This window comes from Cynocephalus volans, chromosome 13 (assembly GCF_027409185.1).
Source record: "Cynocephalus volans isolate mCynVol1 chromosome 13, mCynVol1.pri, whole genome shotgun sequence".
NCBI classification, from domain to species: Eukaryota; Metazoa; Chordata; class Mammalia; order Dermoptera; family Cynocephalidae; genus Cynocephalus; species Cynocephalus volans.
Genome location: NC_084472.1, coordinates 95,195,110 through 95,216,452, shown reverse-complemented (window position 1 = coordinate 95,216,452; position 21,343 = coordinate 95,195,110). Strand labels below are relative to the sequence as shown.

At 38.7% G+C, this 21,343-nt stretch overlaps 1 protein-coding gene across 1 annotated transcript in view; it reads left to right on the top strand.

Annotated features, from left to right (window-relative positions):
- Positions 1-254: 254 nt before the first annotated feature.
- Positions 255-21,343, top strand: part of SLC7A2 (solute carrier family 7 member 2) — a 65,965-nt gene continuing 44,876 nt past the window's right edge. The window contains exon 1 of the mRNA XM_063076836.1: positions 255-381. The gene's annotated coding sequence lies outside the window, so the exon portion shown is untranslated. The remainder of the gene's footprint in view (positions 382-21,343) is intronic.

The window sequence follows — 21,343 nt, the reverse complement described above, 5'->3', positions numbered from 1 at the left end:
CGGCCCCGAGACAAACCCGGCGGCGCAGCGGCCGGGCGCCGCCTACCCAAAGACCGGGGCAGCGCCGCGGGGACCCGCCGGGCGGAGGGAGGACGGAGGCGGGGGCGGGGCGGGGCGGGGCCCGGGTGGGGGTGGGGAGCGTGGGGGCGGGGCCCGTGGGGGGGAGGAGCTGGCCCCGCCCCGCCCCGCCCTCGGCGCGGCTACCCGGAGGGGCGCCCACGTGCCCATCCCGCCTTCTGCGGCGCGGCGGCCGGGAGCGTCTCTTTCCGCGGACCAGCGAGGCGGCGGCCGCTTCTCCGGCCTCCTCTTGCCTCGGGACCCCGACACGCTCCAGCCGCTCGCCCCCCGCCGTACCCTCGGCGCGGCCCTGGCGCCGCCCTAGTAAGTTGTCGAGTGTCCGGCCCCAAGGAAGGGCCTCAGGCGAGGAGCAGCCTGAACGAGTGGGGCGGGGGCGCCGGCGGTTGCACCCCAGCGACCTCGGGGCTGTGGGCAGGGGCTGTGGCCGCGGGCCCTCGCTCTCAGGGCTGCGCTCCGTGCTGCGCCCCGCCCTCGGGCAGCCGGTTGTGCCCCGAGGCGTCAGGGTCCGAGCGGGTCGCGGGAGCTGGGACCGGGCTTGGCTCGGCGATCCCGCGGGGTCCTGGGCACCCCTCTCCGGGAAGGCAGGCCGAGCTCCCCGCCCTGCACGCTGAGGGGAGCCTGGAGTCGCCCTCCGCTCCCTGGGCGTTCTGGGTTTACCTAGGGAACCTGGGAGGACAGGTCAAGTGGCCGTCGTGGTGTTTGTGTTGGGTATCTGTACTGAGTAAAGTAAATGTGTGCCGTCTAGAACCGGCTTGAGTTGAGCTGTATCGTTGAGGGCCGTTTCATGAAGTCCTCAGCCTTGAACTCGGAATGCCGTTCTTGATGCTTAGGGAACCTCAGTGCTCAGCACCCCGAGTTCACGTTCGTCCACAGAACTATCCACCTTCTTTTCCCGCGGACACAGAAGCTATGGAGTAAGGTATTCAGAGATCGTCTCTTAAAATTATTTAAAAGAAATACACTCAACAAAAGTTACAAAGTCATGTACGGCATCGAAGTGGAAATACTGGTTAGATTTCAGGAGTAAAAATGTTCATCCTGTTCAAACTTTCAAACATTTATGCAAAACTGTATAACAAAGCTTTTAGGTGACCAATTTTGGACTGGTAATGAAATTTATCTGGACGTTTGTATAGAAACACATTTCTTTAATGAGGAGATATGGTCAGATCTTATTCAAAAAGAACTATCTGAATCCTGTCCAGTGCCGGGGATGTGAACTGTGTGGCCTCTGATTTTGATACTTTTTCATCTTGCCTGAGCCAGCTTTTAAACTTCTGTCTTCTCTTTGCCCCCTCAGCCTTAATAATAGTTATCTCCTCAGGAAAGTGAAACATTATGTGTTCGTTGTCTTAATTTAGGAGATGTGCACGATAAGAATATTCTATCTTAATATACTTTTTTATGGTTGCTTTGTAATATTACATCCTTTTTTCTTTTAAATGCCACTGAAGCTTAGCATGAAATTATCTCAGTGCAGAACATACAAATTTTTTTCTCCCTTTCCCAAAAAGTTGCTATTAGCTACACTGGATTGAATCTGAGAGGCCACGTTATTTATTATGATTTTTCATTTTCTCCCTGGCCCCTCACTTTGTGTGCAGACTGTGCCTTGGTTTAGTCTTCTATGGTGTGTCGTGGCCTTGGAGACCAGAGTCAAGCTCTGTGGTATCTGCAGGGATTCAGTTTGCAGAATCCTTGGGCTCTTTACCACGCCATAGCCCTTTTGATTCCTGGGTCTCTAGTCATTATCACTGGACTTAGAGTTAGGAGTCTGTGAAGGAGAATAGAAGCTAGGAGAGGAGACACGGTAGCTGTGGTAAGTTCAAAAAGTTTGAGAAAACTCTGGAGTTTTTCATCTTGTATTCCCATATATTTTTGCTATTTGAACTTGTGTCTGAAGAATTTTAAAGTTCATGTTTCTGGCTTCCCACATGCTCACCTTTGCACGATAAAGTGCCTCATCTGCGTTCTAGGTGATGCACTTTTGTTCTGTTCTCCTACCTCCTAGCTTAAGTCATGGATGTTTCTCCCGGCTCTTCTGGTGAGACAGGGCGTCCTCGTCTGTGCCCGTTTCTTCTCTTTTCAGCCCTGCTTTTCAGATGGGTTTTTCCCTGGCAACTTCTCTATTTAGCCTAGTTTCTGTCTTCTCCTGTTTTGTTATACTGGATCTCTCTCTCTCTCTCTGTCTCTCTCCCTCTCTCTCCTTCCCTTCTCCCTCCCCTCTCCCTCTCTCCCTCCCCCCCCCCACCCTTTCTGTGTTCAGAGCCATCTGCTGGTTTTATTCTGGTGTCTTTCAGTGACTGACTTTCAGAACAGAATATTGAAAACACTCTCATGTTGCTCTTTGCTTTATTATTTCCCCAAACATGATATGAACACTGATTTTAAAGACTGGCTTCTTATAGACCATTTAGTGGATGCCAAACATTTAGAACAGAAGCAAAATTTTTAGTTGTATATATTTCTCAGTATTCACAGGTTCAGTACTGTGTGCATCATTTGAATGTGTTCTCATCCAGCTGAATCCTGAAAAACTCAGTTAACTGTAAGATTTCACTGATGGGATACCACTTGTCTTAATGATTCTGAAAAGCTAAGTGGTTATTAACTCATTTCTAAACCTTTAATCTGGATGTTCAAAGCCATGTAGATATAGCCTCCAACAACATAAAACAAATGATATTCCAAGCTGTATAGATATAGCTTCCAACAACATAAAACTAATGAAATTGTCCTTTTCATTGTCTTCTATTTTCATTATAGTGCTTAACACAGTATCTATCACACAACACAACACATGCTAAATATGTCTTTGTTGTTCAGTGAATGCCACTGATTTCAGCAATTTGAGGGAAGATGTTTTGTCTGTCTTCAAATGTATTTTTATTCCTTCACTGAAAACTTATGTAGTCCCTACTGTGTACCAGGCACTAGACAACCAAAAGAATAATATGTAGTTCTGATTTTGGAGGGATTCTATAATTATATTTATGTTTGGGAAACTCTCCATTAATGGATTTTAAAGGTTGTTTTTTGTTGTTTTAACTGTATATAAAAAAAAACCTTTAAACAGATGACTTCAGTACTGTCTGCACTGGAAAGCAAGTAATGAATAGACCAGTAAGGGGATTGCAACCCTCAGCTTGGTGGCAACCCTCGGCTTGGTGTCGTCCCCCAGTGAGCGCACCGGCCATCCCTATATAGGATCCAAACCTTTGGCCTCGGCCCTACGAGCGCCGCACTCTCCCGAGTGAGCCACGGGGCCGGCTCTACCCTCTTTCCAATATATGAAGACATTGCTACTATTTCATCATCAAAAGCATATGTGCTTGGCATTCTTGTTTCACTGGTAGTGACAAATTTGTCCTGATTCCTTTCATACTTCCTTTTACTTGCCTTTCTGGCTGTTGTTTTATAAGTGGTGTCTGTGGCTGTGGAAATGTAGATGCCATCGATAAAATCAAACCAACTGGGGATACATTTCCATCAGGCTCCAACTAGTTAAGATAATCATAGCATGATTCACCTATTAATTTTTTTTTTGTCCTACTTAGTAAACATAATTGTTATCTATTAATCTGTGGAAGCAAGCAGTACACTGTTGCTTTTCACTGCTTATGGACTCTTTTGAACTTTATTTCTGAGGGCTGCTGCCACCATTATGACCTCATTGGTAAGTATAATTAGCATTGACTTAAGAAAAGATTTGAGTTAATGTGGCTTTTGTTTAAAAGGCTTTGAAAATGTGGGTTATGTCTCTTCTGTTCTTATGTAGACTTTTAGTTTGGATCTCAGAGAGATCTGCAGTTTCCTGTTTTTCTGGGTATGTATGGATATGACACATTGTTGAAAATCTTGTGGTTTCTTGACACAGGACTTTATACATCCAAGACTGAATCTTGAAGCTAGAGCGTCCCAGTGCTACAAATGTCATGTATTTAATTTTGTGTCTTATCCCTTAAATGAAAATAAATATAAATATATATAAAATGAAATGAAAAATGGAAACTACACCTACACACCCATTCTAGTGCTGCTGCATGCTGGCACCTCTCTTCAGAACTGAGCCTAGCCTGCGATTCAGCATTGAGGCAACTGGTGTGAGAACATTCTTGGACTGTTCTTCCAGGAGTTAAAAGGAAAAAAAGCCCTGACTATGTTGTATTCATTTTTAGAATATTTGGTGAACAATACACAACAAAGAACTTTTATGTCCCTTGTCTATTCTTGCTAGTTTTTCCCATAGTTGTGGGGAAAATTCTCTGCTTTCCTTAACCCATTCTGGCTTGATCAAGACTCCCTAACTCTTCATACAATTATATCTAATCAGTGCTGTTTACACCATCAAAACTCCCTTCCTTCTAGGAAGACATAGTGATCACAGTGTACAGAACTTAATGTCACCAGGGATGCTGAATGATGCTATCATTAATTAAGATGCTCCCATTTTATATTTCTACTTTTTGCTCTTTTGTGGGATATTTTTGTTAGATTTTAAGATAAGTGGATTTATTCCACTTAAAAACAGATGTTTGTCTCTTCAAAAAGTCAAGTAATAAAGCACACTTTTTATTTATTTTACTTCTGTGTGGACACAAAGATGTTATGTGGGTTGGTATGTTGATCATAATTAGAAGATAAAGATTGTTTTGTTAGGGCCTTTCTTGCCTTGGCTGTGGGTATCTAGCTGTCATCTTGGTAAATGATGATGATGATGATGTCGACGACGACGACGACGACGACGACGATGATAGTCACTCGTGGAATTAACAGTTATTTTATATTGACCCATAAGGAAAAAATGGAGCCAGGTTCAGCATTATCTGTTTACAACCTTAATATGAACTTGGGGTAGATTTTCTGAATACAATACAATTTCTGCTTTTAAAATAATCACACTTTCTAGAACTCGAAATATATTTGAGTGGTAGGAGTGGGGAATCGTCTGTGTATTGCATGCATTGTTTGTGTTCCCAAGGCACATAGGTCCTTTGGGTTATCTTCCCCCTCCCCACCATTCATGCTGTCTGGTTTCTAAAAGAAGGTGTGCATTTGGTGGTAACAACTGAATTTGAATTTTGTGAAACTAATGTGCAAAATTTGCCTCTACTCATATGTAAAATTTATAGTATTTATTAATTGTATGTGCAGCCAAATTACTGAGTGCTGTTTTGATACATTGGGATTCCCTTGGAATAGGAAGATATGACTTGTAACTTTGATTCTAAGAATATCCTATGAGATATTCTATTTGGAGTTTTCCATGATCAAAGATTACTTAATCCATTTTGGATGAATATGTGTTGTGTATAATTGCGGCCCAGTTCTAGAGTCTGTGGAGAAGCAAAGCATAAATAACTTGGTCCCTGTCATGGATGTTGGTCACCCAGTGTAGGAGATAAGTACACATACAAATCAACGAGTATGATAAAATGCCATTTGAAGATACAGAGAGCTGTAGGTATCACAAGGAGAGATGATAATCTATTCTAAACATTTTTTATAGTATGCGTTATGTTCCTGACAAACACTGAACGTTCAGTTGGTTTTAGGCATTGTCATCGTCATCACTGTTCCTATTATTACTTTTATTTATTTATTTATTTTTGCAGCTGCCCGGTTTGGGGATCCGAACCCTTGACCTGGTGCTATAACACTGCACCCTAACCAACTGAGCTAACCTGCCAGCTGTTATTGCTTTTAAAACTACTACCATTTCTCCTCCTCTTTCAGTTGTTCTTTGGTGAAATTTGGGCCCTAGAAACTGAGATTTAGCCAAGCAGTTATTCACCAAAATTTGTGTTTGGGAGGGCAGTAATACTTATTAATAATTTGGCAGAATTGTTCGTAATTTATTATTTCAGGCCTCTAGAAATTATATTTAACTAAAGTTCAAACTATTCTGAAAGGTCTAGGAGGAAAGTTAAAACATATTAGGAGATTATATATCCGGTGGAAATCTTAGAGAGTAAAATCATTCCACAGTTGCAACCAAGTTAAGAACATGAAAGTCTCTTAATTTCTCACTCTGACAGTTGAATTGTTACATTAGGCAAACTTGGTACTTTCATACAACCCACAAAGGGAACGGAAAGACCACAAGAGGCCGTCACTCTCATTATTGCTTCTTTGAGCAGGAGACGCTCTGAAGACCACCAGGAAAGCATCTCTGGCTTAGTGTTGGTTCTAGTCTTGGTTTTCAGCTTGGAATGGACAAAGGACCAATACAAAGTGTTGATAGTGGAAGAGATTCTTGTCTGTTCCATGTTAGAGAAGGAGGAATTCTTTTCTTTTGAAGGAAACTCACACATTCAATTTAGTGCTACCATTAGCCTAGTAGAAGGGAAAAAAAAAATGTTTTAGAAGAAATGTATTTCCTGTAGACAGCAGTTCCTGTCAGACATGGCTCTTGTGTATAAGGAAGGTTTCCGTGAAGACAAGGAGCTGGACACCACTGCCTCACCTTCCACGTTTCTGGTTCTTGTGAATGTACCTTTAAAAAAAAAAATCTGCTAATAGTTCCTGAGAGGTGGTGGTAGTGATGGGGGAGACAAGAAACTAATTCACGTTTTCAGTCTGCTAGGCAAATTATTTATTTAAGGAATACTGGGGTGAGTCCATTTCTATTAGGTGAAAAATCACAAGGTTTTTGTTTAATGGGCCTCAGGTGCTCAGAATTCCATTAATCATAATTATTAGCAACACACTGTTGTCATGCCATTATTCGTTCATATATGGCCAATAAATATTATTGTTCTTGGATGAATATTCATTATATTATAATTTTAAAATAATATACGAATAAATAAAATTTTAAATGAATTTCCTCTAAATAAGTTAGTAAATCAAATTTTCACAAATTTCTTTTTTTTTTCCTTTAGGTAGAGAGCATCTTTATTGAACAAAATTTTCCCTTTCCTTCAGAAGGCTGGCTTTCTTTAAACAGGAATTTTTTTTCCCTTCTTCCTGAAATTCACATTGTATTCACATCAGTAATGTTCTTGGTCTCTTCAAGCAAAGGGTACTTATTATTTATACATGGGGCTCATAGTTCACAGGATGTTTGTAACTTGCTTAGGTACTTGTCTCAATAAAAATTCAAATGAAAACTTCCTGATAGTTTGTATCAACTTGGGTACGCATTCCTCTGGGAAAAGCCTGTGTCCAAAAATTCAGGCTACTCTGTATAGACTTATTTCTGCTTTAATGATCATGTTAAACAACACAATTTTATATTGGTGTTTGAATCAAACAGCAACGTTTAAGTGGTTTCTTTAATTCTGTTGTAATTTGAGCAATCGTTTAGAAGACATTTTTGCTCTTGACTTAGCAAGATCTGTAAGGAGTCGGGTGAGCTTTGATACCCTATTCATAGAGCTTATAAACATTCTCTGTTTTGTTTCTGGGCAGCCTATGCAAGAAAATAAAATCAAATTGGCTGTGTTTAACCAAGCAAAGTGAGATTGCTATTTCAGTTCTTAGGGTTGGCATTTTGCATTGATCTGGTCTTTTTTGAAGGAATTGATAGAGTAACAAACTTCATTCAAGTCCGAAGCCTGCTGAGATTTCAATTCATTGATCACTTTGAAACAAAATGGCACTCCTGAGTGTTTTAGTGAGTCTCAGCTTGGAGTAAGTATTGAGCCTTGGCCGTGTGCCCTATGAGGATGTGCCAAGTGATAAGTGAGATGCTCTTCTGGGTCACAGCTTAGTTTTTTCTCTTTCAGCGAGACTTGGTTCATGATTTAAAGGTCATAGGTGATTGAAAAAACTTAATTTTTTAATTAGTTGTTCTTTAAATTATTTCACAATTTAAAATCTTGAATTGCAGTGATACTTTAAAATGTTTATGTGATTATAACTGGCCAAACCCATACTTGATAGAATTGCCAGTGGTTCCCATTTGGAGTCATTTTGAGTGACCAAAGTATTTCTAATAAATCTGTCAGGTTTATCTTATTACATTTTTTATTCATTTCTTGGAGAACCCATATATGTTCAGAGTTACTTTCCTACCAAATCCTTTTCTCTTTGGCTTTTATCTATATTATGAACTTAAATTAACAAATTTGGAAGAGAAGCTAAAGGTCTTTTTTTTTAAATTTAGGTAGAATCATATTAATATCTTTTACAAGTTGAGGTTTGTGCTGTTTGAATAATCTCTGAAATTTAACTGTGCAATTCTTAAAAGATGAATGACTGAACCAAGTGGGAGAACTGAAGAGATTCAGGTTGAAAAAGAAAAGATTACAATGACTTTTACAGTCTTCTCAAATGGAAGGCAACTGCCTTTGAACTAATGGTACTTATAGTTCCTTGTTATGCAGACAAGGAGCTCCTCCTCCTGTACTCTCATATGCTGTCCATTCTGATTAGATTTTCGCAGTGGAAGAAAAAAGAACCCTGAGATCACAGCTGCTATTCTGCATGGCAGTGGCTCTCTTGACATTTTGGGGGAGTCATGAATGTTTTGTGATGAAAGCATGTACCCTCCCAACCTACACAGTTCACTTCCATATAAAAGAAGGCGCATCTGCACGTAAACTGCATCCCCCCCCTCCCCCCAACAATTTTGTGTAAGATTTCTGGAAGTTCAAGAGTCCTTGAATTCCAATCAGTGGATGGCTAGGGTTTCAGGAACCCAGGATAAATACCCTGCAATACAGAAGCCATTTCAACTTGAAGGAAAAATATTTTAGGAGAGAATCCTTCTAGTTGATTGATCCTTTCATCTTGCTGATATAAAACTGCTGATGGCCTCCAAGGAAGGGCTGAGAACAGTCCCAGAGGTAGGTTGCAGTGGGGGGTGCTCTAGGAGTAAAAGATCTATGACAGGAACACAGTGATGACCATTCTCGCTTGTGCCATGGTGAGAGCAGTTCTCTGGCCTCAGAGCAGCCCTTTGGACTTTAGTTATTTCCAGCATCACCATCTTTCTTTCCTCCAAATACTCAAGATTCATAGACCCTAAGTCACTGCAGGGCTTTGTCAGTTTTTAAAGTATAAAATAACCTATAGCTTTCCTTTTTGTCATGTTTGTTTAATAATGTACCTAATGAATAATAGGCAAAGTGAGGAATTTTAAAGTTGATTACTGAAGTTTTTTGTCTTTTGCAACTTGCTTTATGAATGGTTAGGATTTGTAATGTTTTGTTACAAAAAAGCCTTTTTTAAAATGCATTGCATTTGTGGCATAGTGGTTGTGTAGGTGGAGTAGGACTGTGTATGCAGTATTCATCAGGAAAATAGCACAAGCACATTTACATGCCAGTGAGAAACAATGGTGGGTGTTGATAAAATTTGTAGTACTAGAGCTGTGAAAACATATCCTAGGCTGGTGCCTGTTTTAAACTCTCCTGAAACTTAGAATTTCACCTTTAAAACAAAATCAGTTTTTCATTAATTGATTTATGTAAGACTTGGTATCCTGGAAATTCATTTGGTTATTTCACAATAAAGATAGAAAGACAGTGTTGTGGTAGTTGGTTTTGCATTACAAGCTCTAAACTTAACAATATATTTTAAACTGCCCTGTGGTAAATTCCTGAAGCTTTGGAAGTGTTCATCTCTAGCCATCCTGGACGTGGATAGTTACTGAGTTCCTGACACTACGTAGATGCCAAGCACAGCCCTAGACAAATTTGGAAAGGAAGTAAACTCCTGAGAATGACATTTTAGAACTCTCTTTTTATAGGTTAAGAAACTGAGGTCTTGAGAGGTGTAACTCATCTGAGGTTTGACAGCTGGGCGCAGAACGAAGACTAGAATCCAAGCATTTGACTTGGAGAAAGCACTGATTTAGATCAGGCCATTCTGCTTTTGTGAAAGCAAATCATAATCACTATGAAACACTCTAGAATTTTATAAATGGGGATCAGAATATAATTTAAACTTAAAAGTTTGGGGATTTTAAGGTTTCTTGGAAATTAATATATTTGGATAAGACATGGTAGTAGAAAGACATTCTTATCGTGTGAACAATTTTATTAAATGGCATACTATTACCAAAAAATGGGAAAATATAGTCTCAATCTTAAAAAATAAGATTTTAAGTATGGGTTCTAAGCCATTTAAAGTCATTAGGACTTATAATCAGCCACAATGTATATCGACAAAATAAAAAAAAATAATAATAATAATAAATAAAGTCATTAGGACTTAAACCTCATAAATGGTGCTTTTAAACAAGTAAGTTTTGTTTGAAGTGCTATTGTGTTATCTTTAAAAGGCTGTTTGAATTTTTTACTTTTTCTGATTATCTTAAGTAACAGATGGCTTGCACTTAGTTCAGTGAACCAAACAAAAAAAGAACAGACTTTGCATAAAATTTCTGTTGGTAGTGCATTTTATCTCACTGAAATGGATCACATGAACTTTTTTGAATAATGAACAGCATATTTACATTATTCTGATCTTTTTCGCTGCAGAGTATAAGAGAAATGTGAAGGACAAACAACCTATCATTGTCACTTTAAAAGTTATTTCTGTAAATTATTTGAGGTATTTTTCTGTTCTTACTGCATTGCTAACTCTAGGTATGTTGCATGCCCTGTGTACTTTTAAAAGTGTTAAATTGTTCCGATGGCTTTGAAATCTAAAGGCACTATTTATCCCATTGAACTACTGGAAATAGTAGTAAATTAATTTTTAGAAGGATTTTAAACCCTAAACAAAGCCTCACAAACCCACATCATTTCTCTAAACCCAGTTTTGAAAGTACTTGGTACTGCTGAATCTCTTTCTTGACTTTCTGCCGATTGACCGTGACCAGCCTCTTCAGTTGCTGGATAGCTCTTGCGGTGTGTGGTGGTGAAAGGTGGACGTGATGGTGGTGTAAGGCAGACAGGGTGCTGTTACTGAGGTGGAGGTGTCTACCAGTGATGAGTGCAGACACCAGCAAGAGTAATTGAAAGTTCAAGCCGTCTGTTTTAAGAATGGCCCTTTACTACATCACATCATTTTAATGCATTGCATATTAGACCAGAGTAATCACTAAAGTTGAACTGTGTAGTTTCACTTCTAACTTTATTTGCTTGAATCAGAGATTTTAGGCTGTTTTCAAGAATTGGAAGAAAAGTACTCATTTTATTGAACTAAGTGTCATTTCTTGGGCCGGCCCGTGGCTCACTCGGGAGAGTGCGGTGTTGAGAAATGTGTCATTTCTGTTGAGTAAAATAAAAGAAAAAAGAAGCAAGAATTTTTATTCTTTTTTTGCCCCCAACAAAATGATGTATTCTGTAGAGCAATGTTTTACGGTAGGGAAAGTAATTGTTTTGTAGTGTTCATTTCAACAGAACACCTGCTGAAATAATTTCCTGAATTGAATATCCCACATCTTTAAAGGCATGATATTATGATAGAACTAGCTTTAGTAAATTGTGAGATTCTAGGCTTGGAAGAAGCCTATACATTTAATTTCAAGCAGAACTATGTCTGACCATTCCTCATAGGTATGTGTATTATGTAAGAGTAAGCTGGCCACTGTACGTATGCAGACATATCTGCAGAAAAGTCGAAATTTCCTGACTGGTAACATAAATGACAACATTTCCATATTTAAAATCAATAAAATGTTGAGAGTATAACTGTAGGGGGAAAAAAATCAGCATTTTCTCCTTAACTTCTTAATCCCCGGTACTACAATGTTGATTTTTCCAGCTCTTTATTTTAGTGCCTAGGAAGGAAGGAAGGGATTGGAGCACCAGAAGAGCGCTCAGTAGCAGGGAGCCCATTCTCATTTATTATCCCTAGGTTTTCCCACCAAGAGCTTCTTGACGTCTCTTCTGACCACACCAGGTATGATGCCACTCACAGATGTAGAGACCCTGCTGTGTAGCTGGGGTATTCCTGGGTGGTGGCTGGTTAAGATAAGACAGTTTAAAATCTGGGGAGCACTTACAGCATGCTCCAGGTTTTTTCTCCCTCTTCCTCCTCTGTTCTTTTCCTTTTTCTTCGTCTTCTAATTTTAAGTGTAAATGGATAAATTAGTTAAACCTGAGCCTAGAGCTCACCAGAGACTGAACTGTCACGGCTGAGGTCTTATGTAAACCATGCTCTGGGAGCTTCCCTTAACCATCAGCTGTCCTTGGCATGTAGGTTGTATTTTCTTCTTTGGATAAGATCAACCTTGAAGGACATTGTTATGTGTATGTGGCAAAGGCTTTGGGGAGTATGCTAGTGTGCAGGGAACCGGCACACGGCATCTGTTTGGAGCACAAGAGAGATAGCCTGCTGTGCCCCCTTCCTTATTCTTTCCTACACACCTTTTCCCTCCATCCTGCCTCCCAGGACTAACTTTGGGATAATTGACAACCATTTCACAGTATAAAAAATTTTTTAAAAATGAGAATGGGAAATATACTTCTGTAACTTTTTAGAAAGTTTTCACCCTCATCCATTTATACCATCATGCTAACTTTGCAAGGAAGATCTCCGTAATTACTCTAAAAAGGGCCAATGTTGTGTTTTCTTTCCTCTCTCTTGGTCTTTAGTTTTAGTCATTGCTTTGTAATAACTTTTAAATGGACCTAGAAAAGGCTCAGTGTATGATTTGAGTTAGTCTAATACAGTTACTGCCTTTCGAAATCCTGTTATTACTGGTTAATACGTTTGTTATACAGATTATTCACAGAATAGATAGATTTCAACAAATTAGGTTCATTGAAGTAATATAATTTGTCTCTAAAGCATAAAGCATTACGTGTATATTAAAATATTTATTACACTTAAAAAACATTTATTGGCAGAGTAAATTTTAGATCAGACTTTTCAAGGATAATAACCATTTTATAATGACTTACTGTTACAAGATATTAAACTGGGGGCTTTACAAAGCCTAAACAACTCTCCTAGCTGAAAACATTTCTCATTTACAACTTAGATCCTGAAAGTAAAATTTAGAGAATTGGAACCCACACTTGGGCCACCGGAGCTTATATTCTTTCCACAAACCACCTCCTGACAAAGTGGCACATGGAACCAGTGACTTCACAGCATAATCTGCCATTCTTTAAGCAAGTGAACTTGTTTAAGAATCTTTGGCTTGATGATGCAAAATAAATTGTATACTTTATGGTTTCATTTTTCTTTCTTTTAAAACATAGCCAGCTATTCAGTAGCTATGGAATGCCCACCACGTACAGAACTTTTCTGTGTGCTTAGAATAGACACACAAAAAAGGACATGTTCTTTGAGCTCTTGGAATTTATATTCTAAATCAGACTTACTAGTGTCTCTGTATCCGGAACAGAATAACAAAAGACATGGCTTTTTTCCTAAGGTCCTAGAGACAGAAAATTCAGCATTTATCCTTGAAAAGAACCCCAAATGGTCTAGACTAAAAAATATATAACCTTTCTCAACCTTCATAAGGTGAGTATTTTCCTCTATTTTTAAGATTTTTATTTATAAATACACATAACACAAAATTTACCATTTTAACCATTTTTAAGTGTACATTTCAGTAGTGTTAAGTACATTCACACTGTTGAGCAACAGATCTTTAGAACTTTTTAATCTCGCAAAACTAAAACTATGTACCCGTTAAACAACTCCCTACTTCCCCCTCCCCTGAAACTCTGGCAACCACCATTCTACTGTCTGTCTCTATTAATTTGACTACACTAAGTATCTCGTATAAGTGGAATCATACAGTATTTGTCTTTTTATGACTGGGTTATTTCACTTAGCATAATGTCCTCAAAGTTTATCCTTGTTGCAGCATGTATCAGAATTTCCTTCCATCTTAAGTCTGAATAATTTCCATTGTATGGATATACCACACTTTGTTTATCCATTCATTCACCAGTGGACACTTGAGTTGCTTCTACTTATTGGCTGTTGTGAATAATGCTGCTTATAAACATGGGTGTGCAAATATCTCTTTGAGACTCTACTTTCAGTTCTTTTGAGCACATAGCTAGTAGTGGAATTGCTAGATCATATGCTGATTCTATTTTTAATTTTTTGAGGAACTGCCATACTGTTTCCCACAGCAGCGACACTGTTTTACTTTACCACCAGCAGTGCACAAGGGTTCTGGTCATCTCCATATCCTCACCAGTACATGTTATTTTCTGGTTTTTTGATGATAGTTATCCTAATGGATGCTAAAGTGTTTTTATAGTTACACATTTGTTCTAAACTAAAACAAAAACAAAAATCAGGCATTTTACCTTAATTTACACAAAAAGAATTTTAAAATTTTGCCTGGTTATGTTTCCAAGATTTTTAAAGTTTCCATTTATTCTCAGTGTAAGTTGTCTTCTATATATACATCTGTGTAACAGCATGGATAGAAAAATTTCTGGACGGATCTAAACCTGCAAATAGCATATAAATATCAAAGACACATAATAGTCTTGATTCTTCCTACGAAGGTCCATGCTCAGCCCTTATAGAATTGCTTGGGAGTAAAAACACCTCTGCACATTTGTGAGGCTTTCCTGACCTCATAGAGTCACCTGCTAATTTAGTCCCAATTCCTTGTGTCCAGGTAAGTAACATAACTGAATGAAACATGTTAGTGCAAAATCATGAGGAATAGTGTGGAACTGTGAGGAACCAAAGAGCAGTCAATTTAAAAAATACTGTGTGTCCCAAAACACACATTGTGAGTTGAGAGCAGTGACTGATACAACATTTACGGAGAACTCAGCTGAGTCCCTGACATTATGTAAAGAGTAGATGCGGAATAAGACTGCAGCTCACTAAACCCACGTTTTTTATTGTAGATCTCTTACAATATGTCAGAACACATTGGTAGATAAAGCAATTCCAGATATATTTTTCTTCTCAAAAATATATATAGGAAGGAAGAGATTGGTAAATACATAGCAGCTGTTGGTGGAGTCAATCCCTTGAAGCTGTCTTGTTCAAGAATTTAAATTTTAAGTTTTCCAGATTTCTTTCTTAAGGCTGCTCTGAGTGGGAAGAAAATACAATTTTGCTTGATAGAATGTCTTATCCCTGCTTCTTAGATTTCATAGTCATTTCTTAGCCTAGCTTCACTGTCCTTTTATTCAGCCAAAAATGCTGTTTTGTAAAAATGATCGATTAAGGCCTTATCTCCAAGCAGATTCTACTTTTTCGAATTTATGAATCACAATGAATCACACTCCTTATGTCTTGAAAGCATAATGGTGATGAGAATGAAGTCATTGGAGACTCTGAGATAAATTTTACTGACATGAAGAAGATAATTCTGTCATTGTGGGGTCTGCATATTCCTAGTATTTGGTATTGTCATTGTCTGGGCTAAGTAGGTAAACGATAGAGCATTTCTTTTCTGGCCTTGTAGGAAGTTGTTTTCTGTATGATGGGTATGTACATTGGTAGAGCCGTTATTAAAGGCAGTGCCTGTTAATCTGAATTTAATATTCCATATAGGGGTGTAGGGAAAGGGAAAGAAAGTGGGATTCATACTTGTTAATGTTAAAATAGGTTTATTGCATCAGGTGAAACTTCAAATTTAAGGAAGGTTTACCAAATCAATATTTATTTGAGCTGAATAGTGGATATGTAATGCTGTAATGCCCCTTGACACTTTTCCAAAGTCATCAATAAGGAGAACATACCTTACAGTTTTTAAATTTTCTAGTCCTTGTGAACTCAGACAGTGACTGCCACTTTTCTGGAGGATGTTGAGTGGGGGGAGGTTTTTGGCGCTATGGACTTTAGTGTAAACTACTTACCTATAATCTGTTTGTTTATACATATGCTCAGGCCCATGAGCTAGGCTTTGGTTTTTCAGCCACAAAAAAGAAATCCTATCACAAAATCATAGAATCTGAGTTGGCAGATACCGTAGCTCGTACTCTTCTATGTAAAACCGGTTCCACAAAATTTCTGAATCATCTGTCCTCTGTCTTAAGTAATAGAAATCTGACACCTGTATTTGTGGGCTGCTGCTTATGGGTTAGGCCCTCTTTATTAGGGAGGTCTGCATTTTATTGGGTCAGTATCTTACTCTTCATATTCTTTATTCATAGTTTTGTCTTCTGGCGTAATAGAGTCATTGTCACCTTTCACATTGCCATTCACACACACGGATGGTCTCCTACTTACTGTGGTTCAACTTAAGATTTTTCTACTTTGCAGTGGTGCCACGCAATACACGTTTGGTAGAAACTGTAGTTCGAGGACCCATACAACCATTCTGTTTTTCACTTTCAGTACAGTGTTCAAAATATTCTATGATGAAATAGGCTTTGTGTTAGATAATTTAGCCCAACTGTAGACTAACATAAGTGTTCTGAGCACATTTAAGTCAGCGGGTTAAGTGCGTTAAATGCATTTTTGGCTTATGATATTTTCAATTTATGATGGGTTTATCAGGACATAACCCCATTGTAAGTCAAGGAATATCTGTGTAAAGAAAGTTATCGTCTCTTTTCTAAGTCTTTTTTTTCCCCTGAGTGAAAAAAAGCTAAATATATATAGAAATAACACCAGTTTATGTTTTGAAAACTCTTTGCTGTTTGTCAGACACTGCTCTTGTACATTTAATCTTTACAGTAGTTCTGTGATGTCTGTTTCAAAGATGAGAAGACTGAAACTCCAGTGACGTGCCCAGAGACACATGGTTGCTAACTCTCAGAGCTTAGTGGCTGGACTCAGAGAAGGGCTATCTCTCTGGGCCACAGCTAAATCCCTGCTTATTATACCTGAACACCTGCTGTTTCTTTAATTGCTCTTCAAGTGATGACGTGGTCTCCAGACCCCTCACCTATCCTAATCACTCTTCACTGGACGTATTAGGTCAGCATTTAAGAAAAAGATGGTGACTATAACCAATAATTGCCAATAATTTATATTAAATTATTGGAGGTTTTGTAGCTAGAAAAAAATGAGTTTTAATATATGTTAGAGTTTCTAATACAGATATATAAGTCTAGGTGCTTATCTACTTATTTTTCTTTGTCCTTAAAAATTGATTTTGGGGCCGACCGCGTGGCGCACTCAGGAGAGTGCAGCGCTGGGAGCGCAGTAGCACTCCCGCCGCGCACGTTCGGATCCTACATAGGGATGGCGGGTGCACTCATGTGAGCGCAGTGCGGATGACACCAAGCCAAGGGTTGCGATCCCCTTACCAGTCACAAAAAGGACAAAAAAAAAAATTGATTTTGTTTATCACTTACATTCTGATAACTGTTACATTTTCAGTCTTAAGGCAGTAGTGGCTTGTGAATTTGAAAGGTTAGAATCTATTGGAGATAAAGTTTTACAATTCCAAAGTCTTTCAAATATATTTTTGGTAACATCTTGAGTGTTAGGTGGGCTGCTGAGAGCCTGAGAATAGGTAGAATTGTGCATTTCTCATTGCTTATAGGTTATGTGGCATAGGGAAAAGGGCATGGACTTTGGAGCTAGACAGACCTTAGGTTCAAATCTAGCTCTGTGATTTTTGTGCCTCAAAATCTCTGAGTTTCAATTTCATCATTAAAGATGAGACATTTCTCCTGAGGTCATTGGAGGATGAAATAAAGTAATATATGTCAGGAACCTGTTGGTATTCTACAGTTGGACAATGAATAGTTTTGATTAATATTTTATTTTCATATCCCAAAGTCTGGAGTAGAATGGCCTTGCTTAAAAATGGAATCCCCTTTGAATTACTCCCCCCCCATATGTTAGTCTCAAGTATTTATTCCTTTTTCTTTTTCTTTTTCTTTTTGCACAACATCCAAAACTAAAGGAAATAGTTTCCTGTAACTCCATCGATTCTCAGTTTCTCTTCAGTGTGCTATATTGAGCCAAATGATGTAATCATAAGCTAACATTGGCTTTTAACCAAACTGTGGCAACAATTTCTTTCCTTAAGGCACACTCTGGATAGTATTTCATCTCAGTTTAGAGTGTGTACTTCATAACTGGACTATTTATTGATAGAGAACTGCCTGTGCTTTACTTTCTGGGATGTGGTAATTAGCAATTTGCTCATTAGAGCATTTTGTCTCCTCAGCCTAGGAAACTTTTGTGGGAAATTTTGAGCTCTCAAAGAAAGTTTATGCTGGTCTCTTTAGATGGCAAGTTCATGCTTGTTTCTTTAGATAGCAGTAACCAAACAAAAACTTCAGTGTCTAATACAAAGTAGAACCATTAGCAGAAAAAAAAATTTGTGTGTTTTTTTATTGTAAGACTTTATTACATTGCTTTTGAAAGGCTAATGCGTATTATATCCTATTATGGAGAGTCAGACAGAGTTGATTTTGTGTCCTGACTTTGATATGTACTAGTATCTTACTCTGCTTGAGCTGCCATAATAAAATACCATAGACTGGGGGGCTTAAACAGAGACATTTATTTCTCACAGTTCTGGAGGTTGGAAGTCCAAGACTGGGGTGCAAGCATGGTCGGTCTCTGGTGAGGGCTCTCTTCCTTGCTTGCAGATAGCAGCCTTCTTGCTGTGTCCTCACATGGTAGAGAAAAGAGTGCCAGTTTTAGGCTCTTCCTCTTATAAAGATACTAATTCCATCAAGGGACCCCCAACCACATGACCTCACCTAAGTCCAATTACCACCCAAAGGCCCCACCTCCAAATACTATCACACTGCGGGTTAGAGCTTCATATGAATTTTGGGGGATCACAAACATCCAGTTCATAGAAACTAACTAGTATGTAATATCTCTAAGCAATGGTTTTCTCATCTGTAAATTAGAAATAATAATAGTACATACCTCGTAGGGTTGTTGATTTGGTTAGGTTAACATATGTAATGCACTTAGCCTAGCTCCTAAAACCCGGTATGCCCTGATAAATGTTAGCTGTCAGTACCAGAAGCAACTCATCAATGGCAGTATATTTGTGTACATTTTATGAACATGTCTCATAATAGGAGCTTATCAGAACTCTTCTTAAATTTTAAATTGATGATTGAATTCTCATTAAACAGTATCAATGAGAGTCTCTCTCTTTCTCTATATTCTGCTGCCATTTTCTTTTTCCAGGATAACCGTGAGTTTCCTGTCTCTGAATCCTGCTCCTTCCAGCTCTGCCCCTTGTTGGGCTCTTCCTTTGCCTCTGATGCTGCCTGATATGCAGGTGCTTGTTTTAGTTGCCTTGTGGTTCTCTGTTCTCTGCTTCAAACCCTTTAGACTATTTCTCCAACTTTTTCCCCTGCCACTTCATCTTGTCTCCCTCATTCACTTCAAAATCACTTATATAAAGAAGAGAGTTTCTCTGGGTCTTCTGAATAAGGGTGGTCAGGTTCCCAAGATGAAGGTTCACAGTCAGCTTGCTAATTGCTTAAAATATTCTCTGCGATCTCTTCTCCCTAAAGTCTTCCAGAATGATTCAAGAAGAGCACCCTGCTGCTGCTTCTATGAACACTGGGAATAGATTGAATATCATTGTCTACCAAGAGACAGTAATTGATTGAAACATCTTGTTCCCCAACAAGGAGTTTGAAAAAGAAGAGTTTTCTGTGAGAAAGAATTCGTGATTATCATAGTGAAACACATATATAAAAGCTATATCATACTTAGTTGTGAATGCTGTTTGCTACTAATACTTTGTTAAGTAACAAGTATTTTAAATCTTAAAGATGTATAATTAATAGCAAACATGTTTTAGGAAAAAATCATCAAAGGTTGAAACTTTCTTATTGTGGCATAAGTTCCAATAAAATGTATTTCAAAGCAGAGTCATCTCAAGCTTAGGGGTTTATGAGAATGTGTGTGTGTGTATGAAGATACTTCAAAAAGTTCGTGGAAAAATAGAATTAAAAGATTATACAAATCTTTCCATGAACTTTTTGAAGTACCCTTGTGTGTGTGTGTGTGTGTGTGTAAACACACACACACACATACACATCCTTTATTTATTTTTTTTTAATTTTACATTAATTAATTAATTTATTTATTTTTTAATTTTATTATGCCGATACATTATGGCTGATTATTGTTCCCCATCACCAAAACCTCCCTCCCTCCCCCTCCCAACAATGTCCTTTCTGTTTGCTTGTTGTATCAACTTCAAGTAATTGTGGTTGTTATATCTTCTTCCCCCCCCCCCGGTTTTTTTGTGTGTGTGTGTGTGAGTGTGTGTGAATTATATATTTATTTTTAGCTCCCATCTAAGTGAGAACATGTGGTATTTCTCTTTCTGTGCCTGACTTGTTTCACTTAATATAATTCTCTCAAGGTCCATCCAAGTTGTTGCAAATGGCAGTATTTCATTCGTTTTTATAGCTGAGTAGTATTCCATTGTGTAGATGTACCACATTTTCCGTATCCACTCATCTGATGGTGGACATTTGAGCTGGTTCCAACTCTTGGCTATTGTAAAGAGTGCTGCGATGAACATTGGGAAACAGGTTTACCTTCGACTTGATGATTTCCATTCCTCTGGGCACATCCTTTAAAATTTAAAAAAATCAGTACTTTTTCAGCACAGAATTTACTTTCGCTTTGAAAAATTAAAAATAGTTTAGTATCTTTTTCAATTCAAAGTTGTGTGTTAAGTTCCAAAGGGAAGAGTTATATGAAAACACATAGAACAGTTTCTGCCCCCCAGGTTTATCAAATGAGCATATGTTGGATGGGGTGATAAACCAAATGCATGTGGTGCTCTAGTCTAGGGCACAGGTGATGAATGCCATCCAGAGAAGTGTCAACAGGATATTATGGACTCTCAAAGGAAGGAGGGATCATTCCCACTTGAGAGGACCGAGAGAAGTTTTATGGCGAGAGTAAGATTTGAGAAGGACCTTGAAAGAGGAGTAAAAGGGTGTCTACAAGTAGAGATGAGATTAAGAAGACATTCGTGATGGGGAAGCGGCATGAGCAAGGCCTCTGGAAAGTATGGGACCTGTTAGCAATTTAGTACACATTTCTCTTTGGCCAAAGTAAGGTGGAATGTAAAGGATTTGTGGAAGGGGGAAGGGAAGAAGAACAGAAATAATTGTAATGACTCCTATTTATTAAGTGCCTACTGTGTGCTAGACACTTTTACACACTTTACTTATAATAACTGATGTAATCCTAGGGGAGATAAATCTGGAAATACAGATTGGGGTCATGGTGAGAGCTTGAATGATGGGATAAGGAGTTTGTATTCTGATCGGCTGTGAGGTGTCTGAATTGCAACAAGGAGTAACTGGAGCCCCTGTGAAGTGAGGACCGTGGGGTGAAGTGGCATTACATCAAGGGGAATGGTGTTCACTGAAACTTCAGATTGAAGGAATCTGGAATATTAGAAGTGCCCATGAGCAGTAGTGTTAGTATTTTCCTATTTGCACATTTTTAAGTCTTCAAGAAAGAG